The 14,974-nt window shown below is 43.7% G+C and overlaps 1 protein-coding gene across 1 annotated transcript in view; it reads left to right on the top strand.

Annotated features, from left to right (window-relative positions):
* The first annotated feature begins 2,568 nt into the window (after nt 1–2,568).
* The window catches only part of numbl (NUMB like endocytic adaptor protein), an 84,974-nt gene continuing 72,568 nt past the window's right edge, over nt 2,569–14,974 (top strand). Inside the window, exon 1 of the mRNA XM_078167315.1 lies at nt 2,569–2,924. The gene's annotated coding sequence lies outside the window, so the exon portion shown is untranslated. The remainder of the gene's footprint in view (nt 2,925–14,974) is intronic.

Below are 14,974 nucleotides of genomic sequence, written 5' to 3'. Positions count from 1 at the left end.
ACTTATGAAGTTAGCACATGGTGCATGTCAGGAGACACATTTTGAGGGAATGTTTGGGTGCACATTATGTTTAAATGCAGAGTTTCATTGTTGTTGGCATCGGCGAATGAAAAATAATGTGATTCCAGACTTTGGAGCCACAGTGGGAACATTAAGGGACAGTTGGCAGCCTCTCTGCCCAGTCTGCTTTTACTGTTTATATTATATAGGCTGAACTGGCTGTATCATAATGGAACTTTACTGCTATTTATCTGTCTTAGGCTTTGGGACTGCTGGGACTCCACAAGAATGTTTACTGGTTACAGAAACCTTGTTGTATTTTCTTGTTTTCATTTTTTTTACTTTTGCAAATATGGTATCACTTTAATAATTACTAATAGGGCTGGAGCTAGTATTGTGGATATTTACGTTAATCTAATATCTAACATTCAAGGTGAGTACAGAAAGACTTTGCTCCATCAGCAGATGAATTTTGAAAACAGCCTTGCAGATGCATCATTCTCTACAGCGATGCTTAAATGAGGTAACAAAAAGACATGTTTTTAAGTGGAGCAGACTTTGAATTTGACTCATTTCAGGCTAACAAAAATAATGGATTCAGCATTCAATCACTGGCATTTTATTCTTGACAGCGTGTAGAGGGCTTTGAAACAAAATCTCAAAATTAAAATGCCTTTGGTCTTTGTACTGGGAAATAAAACTGAGAGTTTATATAATTAAATCAAATATGAACAAATCAAATGATATGAAATGACTCCATTATATTTATACCATTAATGTAAAGTGATATTAAGGCTGAACACTTAATGGACCATAACCAGTATGGCATTATTAAATAGGATGCATTTATAAAAGCACCCTGAGCAAGGCACTGGTTCCTTAATTAACCTCCTGGGGTCTCATTTATAAACACTGCGTTTGCACAAAACAAGGCCTGAAAGAGGCGTACACCTCTTTCCACGCCAAAGTTGTGATCTAAAAAACAGAATTGATTGGAGAAACTTTGAAACGTGCTTATGAACTCTTTGGAAATGGGAAATTGGCGACCCACATGTGTAAGTCTGATTGTCGATTTTTTGGTGCACGCCATGTCTGGCTTTCATCTGTGAGCCCCTGGTGCTGTTCACCCAGTGGGAAGCAGATGTAGAAAGTAACTGAGCACATTTACTCCAGTACTGTACTGCACATACAGTTTTGAGGGACTTGTACTTTACTTGAGTATCTATGCTACGTTCTACTTCACTCAAATACATTGTGGGAAATACTATACTTCTTACTCCATTACATTTATCTGACACTGACAGTTACTAGTTACTTTAGAAGAATGGGTAAAACAAGAACTGAAAGATTCTTAGTTGATTACAAAAAGCGTTTAGAAGCTGTGATACTTGCCACAGGGGGCGCAACTATGAACTGACCATGCAAGGTGAACAAACTTTTGCCTCAGGTCCTTTTCACTTTTTGTTATTTTGAAATTGTAAGAGATTGACATTAAAAAGTAGTCTTGCTTAAAATATTGAAGAAATGTTCCATCTTTAACTCCATGCCTTTTGGAAATCGGTTCATCTACTCCTACTTAACTTCTCACGGTAAACAAAATTTTGATCAGGGGTGCAAAGTTCTTGAGTGTTGCAGTACGTATTACTTACTTATTTTAGTTTCTCTCAATATGTTTATTGTATGTTTAAAGCAAATCCCTCATAAGTGAAAAACTACTTGGTGATATATCTGATTCAGATCCTGATTCTGAATAATATCCTCCTGAGACCCTGTGTCCTCATATGAAGACATCTCAGTTTAGACCTTATACTTAATTCTACTTAACTCAGACCTGTTGTCCTCGTTTGTGGACTCTTGTGTCATCCAGTGGTAGTGAGACCACAATGCACTGATCCATATAAAAACAAGATGGCAGCCATCTCTGCCAAGTCGTTCTGCAGCCGATCTCGACACAAAAGTGGACACGGTCCAAAACTTGATCACATTTTATCGTTGAAACTTGTTTATTTATGACTGATGATGTTTATAGTTTGATATTACAACAAATTAGATGCTGTTTATTAGGAAATACTCCTTTGAAGACATTTTGACTTCATTAGTGTTTCATAGGCTACTTATCAGGTCCTACTGAGCCCAAATAGTTTGGAGAAATTAAAAATGCATACCCAACTAAAGTTCAGGTCTCAGGAGGATATAACACTGGTTAAGAAAGCATTCTGCATGATGTAAAGACTAATTTTGATACTGTAAGTGGCCAGCATCTTGCAAATAGTGTGCTGCTGCTTCTGTACTTTTACTTTGGCATAATGTTGAATCCAGGACGTCCACTTGTAATGGAGTATTTTTAGACCATGATATTTCTATTTTTACTAAAGTAAAGGATCTGAGTACTTCACTGGCTGCAACTACCCTCCACAAACAGGACAGTTTCCATCATCACAGTGGCTAAAACACCGCACGGTGGCGCAGTGGAGCAACTGTAACCGAGCCCTGCTTTTCTTCTCTGGAAAACATCAATGGGAAGAGTGGATTTGCATGTCCGGCCGTCTGTGCCAATGGGCGCACTGGGAAGGCTGGGTTAGCGGGTGGAGCCGGGGGAAGCAGCCCAGTAAGTACACAGTCAACAACCAAAGCATCCGAGAGTACTACAGATACACCAATTTCACCGAAATCTCCTTAAGATCGTTGTTGTAAGCCTTTATCTTATTTTATTCTATTTTATTTTACGTGTATGTGTGTTTACGCGCCGACCAGGTTGGTTTGCGGCTCCACATCGCCTCCATACATCGCTTCCACAGTGCGGATGAAGAAGATTTTGTGAAATTACCCATTACAGATTATTCTTGTGTGTAATATATTTCTGTCCGGGGTCCTGGATTTACACAGAGGAGGAGCGGGGAGCCGATCATCCGTCGTTCTCTTGGGTGAGTTCACTGGATTCCCGTCAAATCTGGCATCCCTATTTACTGACACTTCCCAGGGTTATTCGGAGAGCCGGTATAATGTCTTTATAATGAATGAATCCGCAGTTTAAGAAGTGTGCGATCCACTTGGGGATGACACTGAATGCTCGATGTGTGAGTTGTGGGGTGATCATAATGTTTGGATACAACTGCAACGCTTTTGGATATGGATCTCGCCACTGGGCCCATATGCGTGAAATGAATGAAATGTGGCAGCTCCAGCCTTTGATAGCGGTTTACATCCCTAATCCATAACGAAGGGGAACTAAGTATTCTAGTAGGACTCTGATCGGCTCTTACACACACAACTACCAGCACACAGATAGTCTCAATGTGAATATTATCTTATAGGAATATTCTAATGATGCCACATATATAAAAAGCTTAAACTTTGCAGGCCTATAGCTCCTTATTATGATGCTTAGACCCCGATTGTTGTAAAGACTGCACCTTATTGCGTCATTATTGGCGTGGGAATGAGATAATGTGATATTGGCTGGTTGATTATTGGGTGATTATTGCTCCATAGGTTTGCAGGTAGCCTATTATCTCCAGGACAGCATGGCCACCGAAACACGCGCCCTGAGTTTGAATATGTAAGACACATAATTCTACCTGTCTGCAGCATCCTCTCTATCTCCCCCCGTTGCATCATGCTGTGGTGTTAATTGTGTCTTTTGGACTTGATTGCATCATGCTCAAAGTTCTTCAGGGCTTGTTATTATGTGTTGGGGGGGAGAGGAAAAAAAGTGCTGCTGCAGCTTCCCGTGATTTCTCCCACACTTCTTGTTCCCTGGCACAAATGGGAGATTCAAAGAGCATGAGAGGAGGGGAAAAATGTTCGAGACTGCAGCTATAATGCACACATGCATTTACAACACTTGGCACATGCCTTCATATATAGGCCCAGTAAATGCATGCGGCTCTATTGTCTGTGGAGCTCCATCTGTTCCATGACATGGCATTCCTCAGACAGCCAGTCATGCTGTTAGGGGGTGGTCTACCCTGACCCACTGCCTCCAGAGACAGAGGGAGAGAGAGAGAGAGAGAGAGAGAGAGAGAGAGAGAGAGAGAGAGAGAGAGAGAGCGAGCGTGTCACATGGGGTGTATTAAGAGTGTAGGTGCAGGGCTCAGGGTGTCTCAGCCCACAAGCCCTAGACCACCTGCATAGACAGCTCCCGGGCCAGGCTGGAGGGCTAGGTTTGGCCCAGGACTGGGTTTCCTGAAGCATTAAATTTGGCCTAAGATTAGGCTGGAGGTTGGCTAGGTTTGGTCTATAGCTGGGGCTAATGGGAAGCTAGATTTAGTCTTTAGCTGCAGCTAGAGGTCGGCTTGGCTTTGGCTAAAAGCTAGGTTAGTTAAATTGGTCTGGACCATACGCTAGATTAGGCTATATAGGCTTGGGCTACAGGGAGCTAGATTTGGTGTGGATATTGAGACTAAAGCAAGGCTAAGTTTGGTCTGGTTTTACGGCTGAGGCTAGAGAAAGGCTAAGTCTGGTCCTGGGGCTAAAAGTAGCCAGTTCTGGTTCAAAGTTTGGGTTAGCTTGTCCAGAGAAAGGTTAGGTTTGGTCCAGAGGTGGGGCCAGTGAGTGGCTTGGGTTGATCTTGGTCTGGGGCTGGAGGAAGACTATAGGTCCAGAACAGGGCCTATAGGAAGGCAATATTTGACCTGGAGCTGGGGCTGAAGGAGGGTTAAGTTTGGTCTGGAAATGAGGCTAGAGGATGATTAGGTTTGGTCTAGACCTAGGGGCTAAAGCAAGGCTAAGATTGGTCCAGAACGGGGCCTACAGGGAGGCAATATTTAGCTTGGATCTGAGGCTTTGTTTGGTCTAGAAATGAGGCAAGAGGAAGGTTAGGTTTGGTTCAGAACTGGGGCTAAAAAGCATTTACTCCAGAATTGGGGCTAGAGAGGGGTTAGGTTAGGTCCAGACCGGGGGGCTAAAGAAGGCTAAGATAGGTCCAGAACAGGGCCTACAGGAAGGCAATATTTGGCCTGGAGCTGGGGCTGAAGGATGGCTAAGTTTGGTCTGGAAATGTGGCTAGAGGAAGGTTAGGTATGGTGGAGAACTGAGCCAAAAAAAGCTATGTTTGGTTCAGAACTGGGGCTGGATGAAAGCTAAGATTGGTCCAGAACAAGGTCTACAGGAAGGCAGCCATTGCCCTGAAGCTGGGGCTGAAGGAGGGCTAAGTTTGGTCTGGAAATCAGGCTAGAGGAAGGGTAGGTTTGGTCCAGAAATGGGGCCAAAATGACCAAGTTTGGCTCAGAAAGGCCTAGAGGAAGGTTATATTTGGTCTCAAGCTGGGGATAGAAGAGAGAGGTGCCAGATTTTGAAGTCCAAACCAAGGGGCTGCTCGATATAAATGGGTTCTGATGTAGCTAATCAGTGTTGCAACTCAGTCATCAGAACTACAACATAATTACACCACCCCCACCCAAACAGCAGTGCACACACATAAATGCACACACTTACACACTCTCCATTTCCCCTCAGACCATTTCCCCTCTCCCACTGCTCTGATTGCTGCATTAGGACTTGGCTGTCTTTTGTTGTCCACACACACACACTTACACACACAAGGGGGAGGGTTGGCGCAGCTGAGACCACAATACAGCGGGGATCAAAGGTCATCCAGCTGGCCAATCACAGTGCTGTCTGGGTTGGCTGGTGGCAGAGGAGGGCGTTGCCCCCCTTTGTGCTGGTCAGGGTGGGTCTGCTAAACAAGCGGCTCCACTTCCAGCCCCGGCCCTGCTACTGCCGGCAGCCACACTGCGCTTCCTCAGAACCAGTCACACCGACCTCTGGACACTTTATTAGACTGCAGGTCAGGAGCCTGTCTAGTTAAGAGGAAGTGTTTTATTGGTTTATGACTGGATTTCTGGTTGGTAATCAGCTCCTCTTTGAAAACACAAGTTGTTGAGCCTTTACGGAGAAAGAGAACAAACACAAAAAGTTACAATCAAGCCGTAAATTATGTTTACAACCACGCTGTGGTATGTTATCAGAGATGACTGCTATGCTGCACATTGGATGATAGTATTTAGAGGCTTCACAGTGTTCCATCAGTACTGTGCAGGTTTAATTTGTGTGTGTGGGTGTTAATGAATGAAACTAAACCCTGCAACTGAAACCTTTAACTTGACTACAGAATTCTATTTCTGGCAGTGTGATTAATTAAATAAATAGAATATGATAATGGGATTTAAAGCACTTAAAAGATGGTGAAGAGAGTGGAGACAGAAAGGGATGAGTGGAAAGAGGAAGTGCTTTAGAGACAGCAGGGTGCTGAGGAGGAGGAGAGAGAAAGACAATACAACGGATATTAGAAAGAGACAGAAAGAAAGTGAGTGACAATGTTAAAGAACAATAGAGAGATGGACTGAACAGAGCAGAGCACAAAAGTGGGAATTAGCCAACAGGGACTCTGGAAACCATTTGTTCCCCAGTTGCTGTCTTTAATTTGTGGCAGAAACTCCTCTCCTCATTGGATGTGATCTTGTCAGTCTGCACAGAACCTCCGACACAGAAGATGTACTTGTCTTCTAAAATTTATGTCCACGTCATCCTGCTGCTCAGTCACTCCCTCACTCACACACTTCCAGCTCTGCTGTCTGATGCCTAAGTGCCTTCAGTATGTGCTGAGTGGAGTTATCTGATTTCTGCAGGCTAGTTAAATGCAACCACTCCTTTCCCCCCATATAGTTCCATTACTGCACACGCTAATGGCATACTCACAGTGTAAAGACATAGGCCTATTGTCCTGTGTGTGTGTTTGTATGCATTGGATGCGCTCTTATTGCTGCCCATTATGTTGATCTGGATTGATAAATGATCGGAGCATTGGATTTGAATGCCTGTCTAGTGGACACTCATGTGTGAAGGCGGCGGTTTGGATTTTATTCTGTGTGTTTGACCATGCGTGTGTGTAGAGGGATGCTTACTGGCTTGTGTGCGTGTGTGTTCACGCCTGTTTCCCAGGCGATCAGGAGTTTATCCCTTTGCTTCAGTGACGTTTTTCTCTGCAGATAACAAGGAAAGTGGAAATGGGTCTTTCTCAGCAGCTCCAACTCCGAGTGAAGTGCTCATCGCAACTGATAACCGTCACTTTGGGTTGCGAGGGTTGCATTTTTTTGTCTCATTGGCGCCTTGATTTATTTTTCAGTGATGACCTATTTCAGCCTGTTTAGCAGTTGACGCTCAGATGCAACAGCTCGATGAGGGACTTGCGTGCAGAAAAGCTACAATGCTAAAAAAAACAAGCCTCTGAAACACCACATCCCTCCCTCAGGCTCTGATCTGATCTATATCCTTTTTCCAAGCTTTTAGCAACAGCTTTGCTCGCTGCTTGTCAATTGTTTTCACATGGTTTGTCCCAAATTACACCTAACACCTACTGTGAACGTCCAATACAGAATGCATTTTACTCCGTACCTCCTTCTGCAGTGTGAACACACTTGTGTGCTGCCTTTGCAAGATTTCTAGAGGAAGTGTTGCCTGCCTGCAGAGGAGGCTTAACACAGCCTCAGTGTGAGATTCATGGCAGAATTAAAGAATTACACAATAATTAATTATTTCTCCCCTCCGTTACTCCACTGGTAACATTTGAGGGGAAAAACATGGAGTATGGAGGCCTCATAATCATTATTAAAGTGTCCTTGAGCAAGGCGCTGAGTCCATATCTCCTGTCTGATTATGTTTAGCTGTGTGAAAGTGTGGCAGGATACTAGAAAAACAGTATGCTTGCAACTATCCTGGGGTTAAAAGAAATCATGATCGCATTGTCAGGATTCTCCATCTGATCTATACATGGAGGTAAATGAGCCCAGATGGCCTGTCTTCAGTGTGATGCATCAGAGAAGCGTTGGCGTTGTTATTTTCTAATATTGTGTTATTTACAGTACCCACATCCCACGTACGACGACTTTCCACCGCACTCTTCTGTTATTATTCAAAGCCTGCACAGTGTGTGAGTGCAGCTGAGTTTTGGTCTTACGGCGTGGAAAAAAACACTATTTAATACAAGGCCGGCTCCTCCGCTGCACTATTTCAGAGTAACGTCAAGGGAGGGAGATTGTTAGCGACAGACAGAACCCAAGTTAAATCTTCCAGAGCACAGAGGGGCCTATTCACTGTGCTATGTGAAGAGTGGATAGGGAGAGAGAAAGAGAGGGGTGGCAGTGAGTGAGGTGGGGGTGGAGGAGCGGGGTGACAACACTTAAGCGTTTTTTTATGGTTGATTGCGTGCATCTGTGCGGTGTGTGTTCTATAGCTGCACGGGCCTGTCTGAAGCAGTCGGAGACCCAGAGACAGTGAGGGATGGAGGACAGCTGATAGCAGCTCTCTGCCGATAGTGGACACATATAGGAATTAAGCTCTGTATGCACGTGTGTGTGCATGTGTGTGTGTGTGAGCCAGATAGAGAGGGACAAAGAGGGTAAGTTTCAGTTTATGTGGGAAAGCAGCCACAAGTTACCTCCAGGTGAAAAAAAGAATGAGTCATGGCAGAAAGCGGGTACATGCCTTCACTTTTGTTTTGGTGCACATGTATTTTTTGTGTGTCTGTGTGCATGTACTAGTAGTGACTGCTTATGCTCTGGGGTGCATGTGGCACAACCTGACAGGGCCTGACAAAACAAAGGTCGAGGAACACAACTGTGGATCAGACCTGCTTGAAAAGTCTACTCAGGGTGGAGGAATGAACTGGGGAAGTGATGGTGACTCAGGCGTTATTCTGCAGATATACTTATGAAATGTAAATTTAAGCAGTGCTTATTAGAGCTCCACCAAAAAATTGTCCAGACTGATAAATCAGCTGATATTAGCTTACTGCACTTGAGGCAATTAATCAGACTTTGTGGAGCTCCCTCTTGAGCCACAAAAGGCTTTACTTTTTTTCCACATGTGCAGTAGTTCTCCCCAAGACCTGTAAACAGACAAGTTCTCTCCATACCTGTTTATATGTGCCATGCATATATAAAGAAATGATTATTGGCTGATATACTGTATGTCATTTCAGTGAGGAACACTTAAGTCAAAGAAAACTGTATTTCAATTTGCAGTGTTATATTTGGTGGTATGGCTCTGTTCTGGGGCCTCTCTGCCCTTCCACGCACCTATGTGGAAAGCCTAAGGCAGAGAGAGCAAACCCATCTGCCCTTCCACGTGCAAAGGAGGGAAGCCTGAGGCAGAGAGAGCAAACCTCCCTACCCTTCCATGCGCTTACATGGAAAGCCTAAGGCAGGGAGAGCAGCAGCAAAGACCCCACGGGAACAGAACAGAGCAGCATCAATGACAAACAGGAATGACACTGATAAGTCAGATACAACATAAAAAGGAGGAGCTGGGATGGAGGCAGGTTGCAAAGCGGCTTACAGAGGAAGCAGCAACAGTAGGCAGGCCAGAGCAGTTTAAATAGGGAGCCCTGAATAAGATTCACCAACTGGTTGCATAGAAAGGAATCATGTGATCTATCAGCTGACTCCCTTCCATCAGTCAGCTGCTCCATCAGCTGATTGGGCTGTTTGAGATCAGCTGATGTAGCCGGGATGTGAGCTGAGCTTGACATCATGTCCTGCCTGAAGTAACACTATGCTCAATTGTTGGATATTTTAAAAGCTCTTAATCTTATTATCAGTATGTATCAGTATTATTATAATATCCTGTTGTCTTTTCCTGATTTTAAAGGCTGCATTAAAGTAAACTGATGTGATTTTCTGAACTTACCAGACTGTTCTAGCTGCTCTACTGATTGCCTTTACCCACGTAGTCATTATATCCTCTTTCCTGACCCTTTGTCCACCCTACATTATTGATCTAACATTGATACTGAGATATTTGGTCAGAAATACTGTGATATTATTTGATTCTCTCCATATGGCTCAGCCCTGATTTATCACATTATATATTGCGTTTTTCAAGCTACTGTTTAATGCCCAATAAATTGATACACTGAGCTAACAGTTATTTAATAATTTAATACTAAAGTCCTCTATTGTTACTTATATGGCAGCAGCTACTTTGCTCAGCTGTTGTTCCAGAGCTATAAATCCTGGTAAAAGGATAAAGTTATTATTGGCTAATAAAAAGGATTAAAGGAACATAGTGCTCTTGATGTGTCATTGCAGCAGTGTGTTGTCACAGTTTTATAAATGCATTAACTTTATAGTGATTTTCAGCAGGTCTTTGGTCACTACAGTAAATTACGGTCTTCAGTCAGGGGCGTCAGCGTGTGGCCCTAATGTGATCATGCAGTTTGTGATAGAGAGCAAAGATGAAACAAAGGAAGTGAGAGAATCCATTTGGAAGCGACATCTTCCAACAACAAAATCACGTCAGGGGAGCACGCTGACCAAATAAAACTCTATTGCCGGACATCAGTCACTGCTTTGTCCCAGGAAATGTGAAGTTCACTAGTAGTTTCTTTTCTTCAGTTTTGGTGACAGTTGCTTTCGGAGAATTGACTCCCCCTGCTTAAATCCATCACTGATGCCAGGGTAAAACAAGGAATCCTTTGTTTTTCTGCCTCACAGACTCCTACAGGTTGTTCTTGTAAAGTTGACTGTAATCCAGCTGTAAAAATGACTGGTTGAGGGACCTCCTGTGAGCAGCACGTGTTATATTCTGTGCTGATCAGTTTGGGGCTCTCCTCCTGCTACAGTATGCTTGTAAAACGTAGAGTGATGCCACAGCGAATGAGCCAGCGAGGCTTTCGGTTTATAAAACATTCTGTCTGTTTACTGGTGCTATGACTCATGGTTGCTATGGCGAGGCGCTCTGACAGCAACACAGCTGATTAGGAGCATCTGACTCCACATGACTGTACTCCTTTCCTCTCTCTGCCTCCATCGGTCCAACCCTCCTGGGTGCTGCCCCTTTTCCTATCTTGCTATCCTTCCATCAGTCTGTTATCACTCTCATCTTCTCTATATCTCTGTTTTCTCAAATTGCAGGTGTCATTCATCTGTTCTTTTACTCTGCTCCTTGTTTCATTGTGTGTTTTGTACCTTCTGCTTCTCCTCCCGTCCCTCGCTTTGGTTCTGCCGCACTCAACAACCTTTAATATACCTCATATAGATTTTCTTATCGCACCATCGCCCTTCACTGCTCCTCTGCTCTCCTCTTTTCTCCCACTCTCCTCTCAGTCCCAACGCTCTGTCTGTCTTTCTATGGTGGCCAGCTGCATGCCAGATGTGGTCCACTCTCCCAGCTGTTGGCATCATGGTCGTGAAGAAGAGAGGAATGAGATGGGAATGATCCCTCATGAAGAACAAGGCGTAGTAAATCCTCATAGTCCACGAGAGAAGCCTAAATATGTAAAAATAGCAGGAAGAAGGAAGGAAATATATAACACAAACACACCAGAATAGCCTGGTACAGGAGTTTACAGTAATATCCTGCCATGCTGTATGGGATTTAAAAAACTGATTAGCCATTTAAGACTTAAAAGACACAAATCACAGACACTGTAGTGAGTACCACAGACAGACTGGGAATCCCTATAGGAACATATAGTGATGGCACAGATGATAAAAATGCCATTAAGCAGTGTAAGGTCACTCTTGAGTACCACAGACAGACTTTACCGTAAGACCCTTTTATGAGGCTCGCATTCATTAGAAACCACATAAAAGAGATGCACAGGAACATGCAATAACCCAGCAAGAGGCAACGTTTTCAGTAAAATCCACAGTTTGATGAGGCAGATTTTTTTGAGTTTGAGGAAAAGAAGGAAGGAAGCAGGCTGAATCGTGAGCAGGGACACAAGAGATGGAGGGGTAGAGCAGCGGAGGAGGGGAAGACGAGGCGAAGAGGAGTGTCACCGTTGCTGAGTGAAAACATATCACCCAAAATGTCACCTTTCAGAAACTCAAAATGAGACCAGTGCTTAGAGAAAAGTTTCACCTTCACAACCCGCGTTCCTCCCTCCCTTAAAGCAATAGTTTGACATTTTGGGAACAGCGTTTACTCACTGTCTTGACAGGAGTTAAATGAGAAGATTGATACCACCCTCATGCCTGTCCACTGAATATGAAGACACAGCCAGCAGTGGGTTAGCTGAGCTGGTAGCAGGCTGAACCAGGTGTACATGATACCACTACCTTCACCCTAGCTTAAAAAACAAATAAAGTATGAGTAAGTTAAAGTACTTTAAACTGGCCAACCCTGAGACTGCAATGACTGCCAAAATGCAAGACCAAACGCCAGGTCGGAGTATCACTATTACATGTAGAGATGCACAATGGTGGATCTTTTGCTGATATCCGATATGCCGATATATTACAACTCATTTGACAGATAACCAATTCTGATGTTGCTTTAATCACTTTTTTCTCTACCTCATTTTAGTGATGATCAAGTCTCTCCTGTAGTGGAATTAACATCATATAATGCATGCATACTTTTATCGTGATGGCCCACCAGCAGATGGAGACATGAAATACAATACTTTTCAATATAATATTTGTTCATTGTATGAGATAAGAAAAAGCATATTGGCCGATTCTGATTGTTCATTTTAAAGCTGATATTGAGCTGATGATGTGCCGATATTATTGTGCATCTCTAAATATATGACTAATGGGTAGAGCAGACATAAGTGTGACCGGTGTCTGATTATACTTCCATCGGCATTTAGGTGAGCCTTCTTGATGGCCGCTGACCTTTTTGTCTTTTCAATTCCTCAACTGGTATGACATGAAACTGAGACTTGGATTTTTGTTCTTGGTAGTCGTACAACCAGTCACATAGCAGCTCTTTGGCATAGTGGCACATTGATGTTGTGAAGAAAACAATTTTAATTTGCCATTTTATAGAGTATTTCTCTGCACTGGTACAAGTGGCACTGGAAGTGAAATTTCCCCATGCCATAGTCATGTAGCAGCAACGGTTCAGAACTTTGAGAATATCTTGTTTATTTATTACAAAAACCAAGGTGTAAAACTGGCAACTTATTGACGGGGCTCGCTGTCTCTTTTTTATGCTAAGCTAAACAAACTGTCTATTCCGTAGGAAGTTCTACATTTTCATCAAGTATTTGACATTTCTTAAACAAATTAGCCTACAATTCAGAAATGTGTAGGAGGGTCATGTAGGCCACAGCAAACATTTCAATCAGGAGAGACAGAAAAATGAAGTAAAGATCATATTTAATACAGAATATGAGTGTATAGATTAACAGATGATTTGTGCTGAGTAAGATTTAACAGAGGTCATTGGTGCTTGGACACCAGAGGAAGATACTTTGTGATCGAGGGACATCTGAGCAGCAGCAGGATAAATCCCCCCATGGAGTCCAGACACTGATGGTAGTGGTGGTGGCTGATGACTCTGAGGCTGCCGACTACTGAGGCTGATGAATCCGTAAAGACTGGGTGGTGATGGGGAGGTGGAGGGCGCGCACGACGGCAGTGAGAAATAACTACAGCAGAGAAGGAGCCATATTTAAAATGAGGAGCAGTAAGATGATAGGCTGGCAGAGAAGGTGTGTCGCTGTGCTATTGGTTGATTGTGAATCAGCTGATGACTCAATTGACCTACCCAGACAATGACACCTAGAGACAGTGAGTGGGCATACGTGCAAGGAGTGAATGGCAGAGTGAGAAAGAAAACTTAGAGCCTGAGCATGAAAAGTATCGTCTTCCCGACTGAACTTTTGTTAGAGCCTCATTAGTATTTTTTGGGGGCTGAAAGGAGGCTAGCTTCTAACTGGCAGAAGTAGGGGCACTTTTTTGTGTCGACATTAAATAACCTTCCATTAAATACAGACTACTTGAACAGTAATGACAATAAAATGCTGAGGATCTGAAATGAAAAACGTGAGGACCAGTCAGAAGGTCTTCACTTTGAGGTTAAAAGTGAGGAGAGTGTGGCTGAGTATGAGTATGGTAAATGGTCTGGACATAGTTGCTTTCTAACATGCTAAAAAGGCACCGTCCCAACTGTCTTTCTGTCCCAACTGACCCCGCTCTCCCCTATTAGCTAATGTACTTGTGACTTCCTTTGAACTTGGACTCAAAACTGTTTGCAACACAAAATTTCCTTTCTCCTGGGGCTCACAATCAAATTGTGTGAATTTGCCTGAAATCATAAGAAATAAGCTGTAACATACTGTCTGCTGTGTTCTCAAAAGAGAATTGAATGAAGTGTGAGGCATTGTAACAAGGTAGAAATCTGAAAAATTAGTCTGGGGGAATCCAAATGATCCCAGCTGGTCTTTACACGACAGCAGCTATTTGCTGGGGCAGATGGATGAGGCTGGAGGCCAAGAGGAGAGAGGTGAGGAGCCATTGTAGGCACTGAAGAGATGGACAGAGCAGAGGGAGAGATGAAAGGAGGGAAGATGGAGGAGGGAGAGGTGTCTTGTTTCGCAGGCGAGCTGCAGCAAAATGCCACTGCCACTGTGAAAAAAAGAAACAACCATGGAGATTGTTGATCGTGTTGTTAACATTTAGAGTGGATTGTTCCTGTCGTGACTGCTCAGAAGGCTGTGAGGCAAATACTTTGTGAAAAGGGCAATAGAAAGCAACATTTTGATTGACTGTGGGTCATTACACCAGAACCATATTGGACTATATACAGCTAATAAGCAGTGCCTGACCTGCAGACCTGTTCTCTACACTGAGCTCTTTCCCTCCTCTAATTTTTTATAATCCTCCGTGTCTTTTTCCAGTTTCCTCTCAGCCCTCAGTTGTTAAAAACCTCCCTCTGTCTTTTCTGTTCAGCTCTTTATCTTTCTGTGTCCTCTCCCTTTCCTCTCAAAACATCAATTTCTTCATCTATCTCACTTTCCCCCCTTCTCTCTGTCTGCCTCTCCCGGTCAGGGGAAGTGGCAGTCGCTGCCTGCTGGCTCCCAGAGGAACAGACCAACCTTTGTCTGTCTGCACTGTAGGAAGATGAGGAGCCGGTCCGCCCAGTAAGCCCAGCAAGCCCAGTAGGGGATTCAGGGTTTGTCTGTGTTGAGCCAGCCACCCAGAATGCTTGTAAATCAGCCAGCCACTCAGGCCAAGGCCCT

Source organism: Epinephelus lanceolatus, chromosome 4, assembly GCF_041903045.1.
Source record: "Epinephelus lanceolatus isolate andai-2023 chromosome 4, ASM4190304v1, whole genome shotgun sequence".
NCBI lineage: Eukaryota > Metazoa > Chordata > Actinopteri > Perciformes > Serranidae > Epinephelus > Epinephelus lanceolatus.
This window is presented reverse-complemented; position numbering and strand designations above follow the sequence as displayed.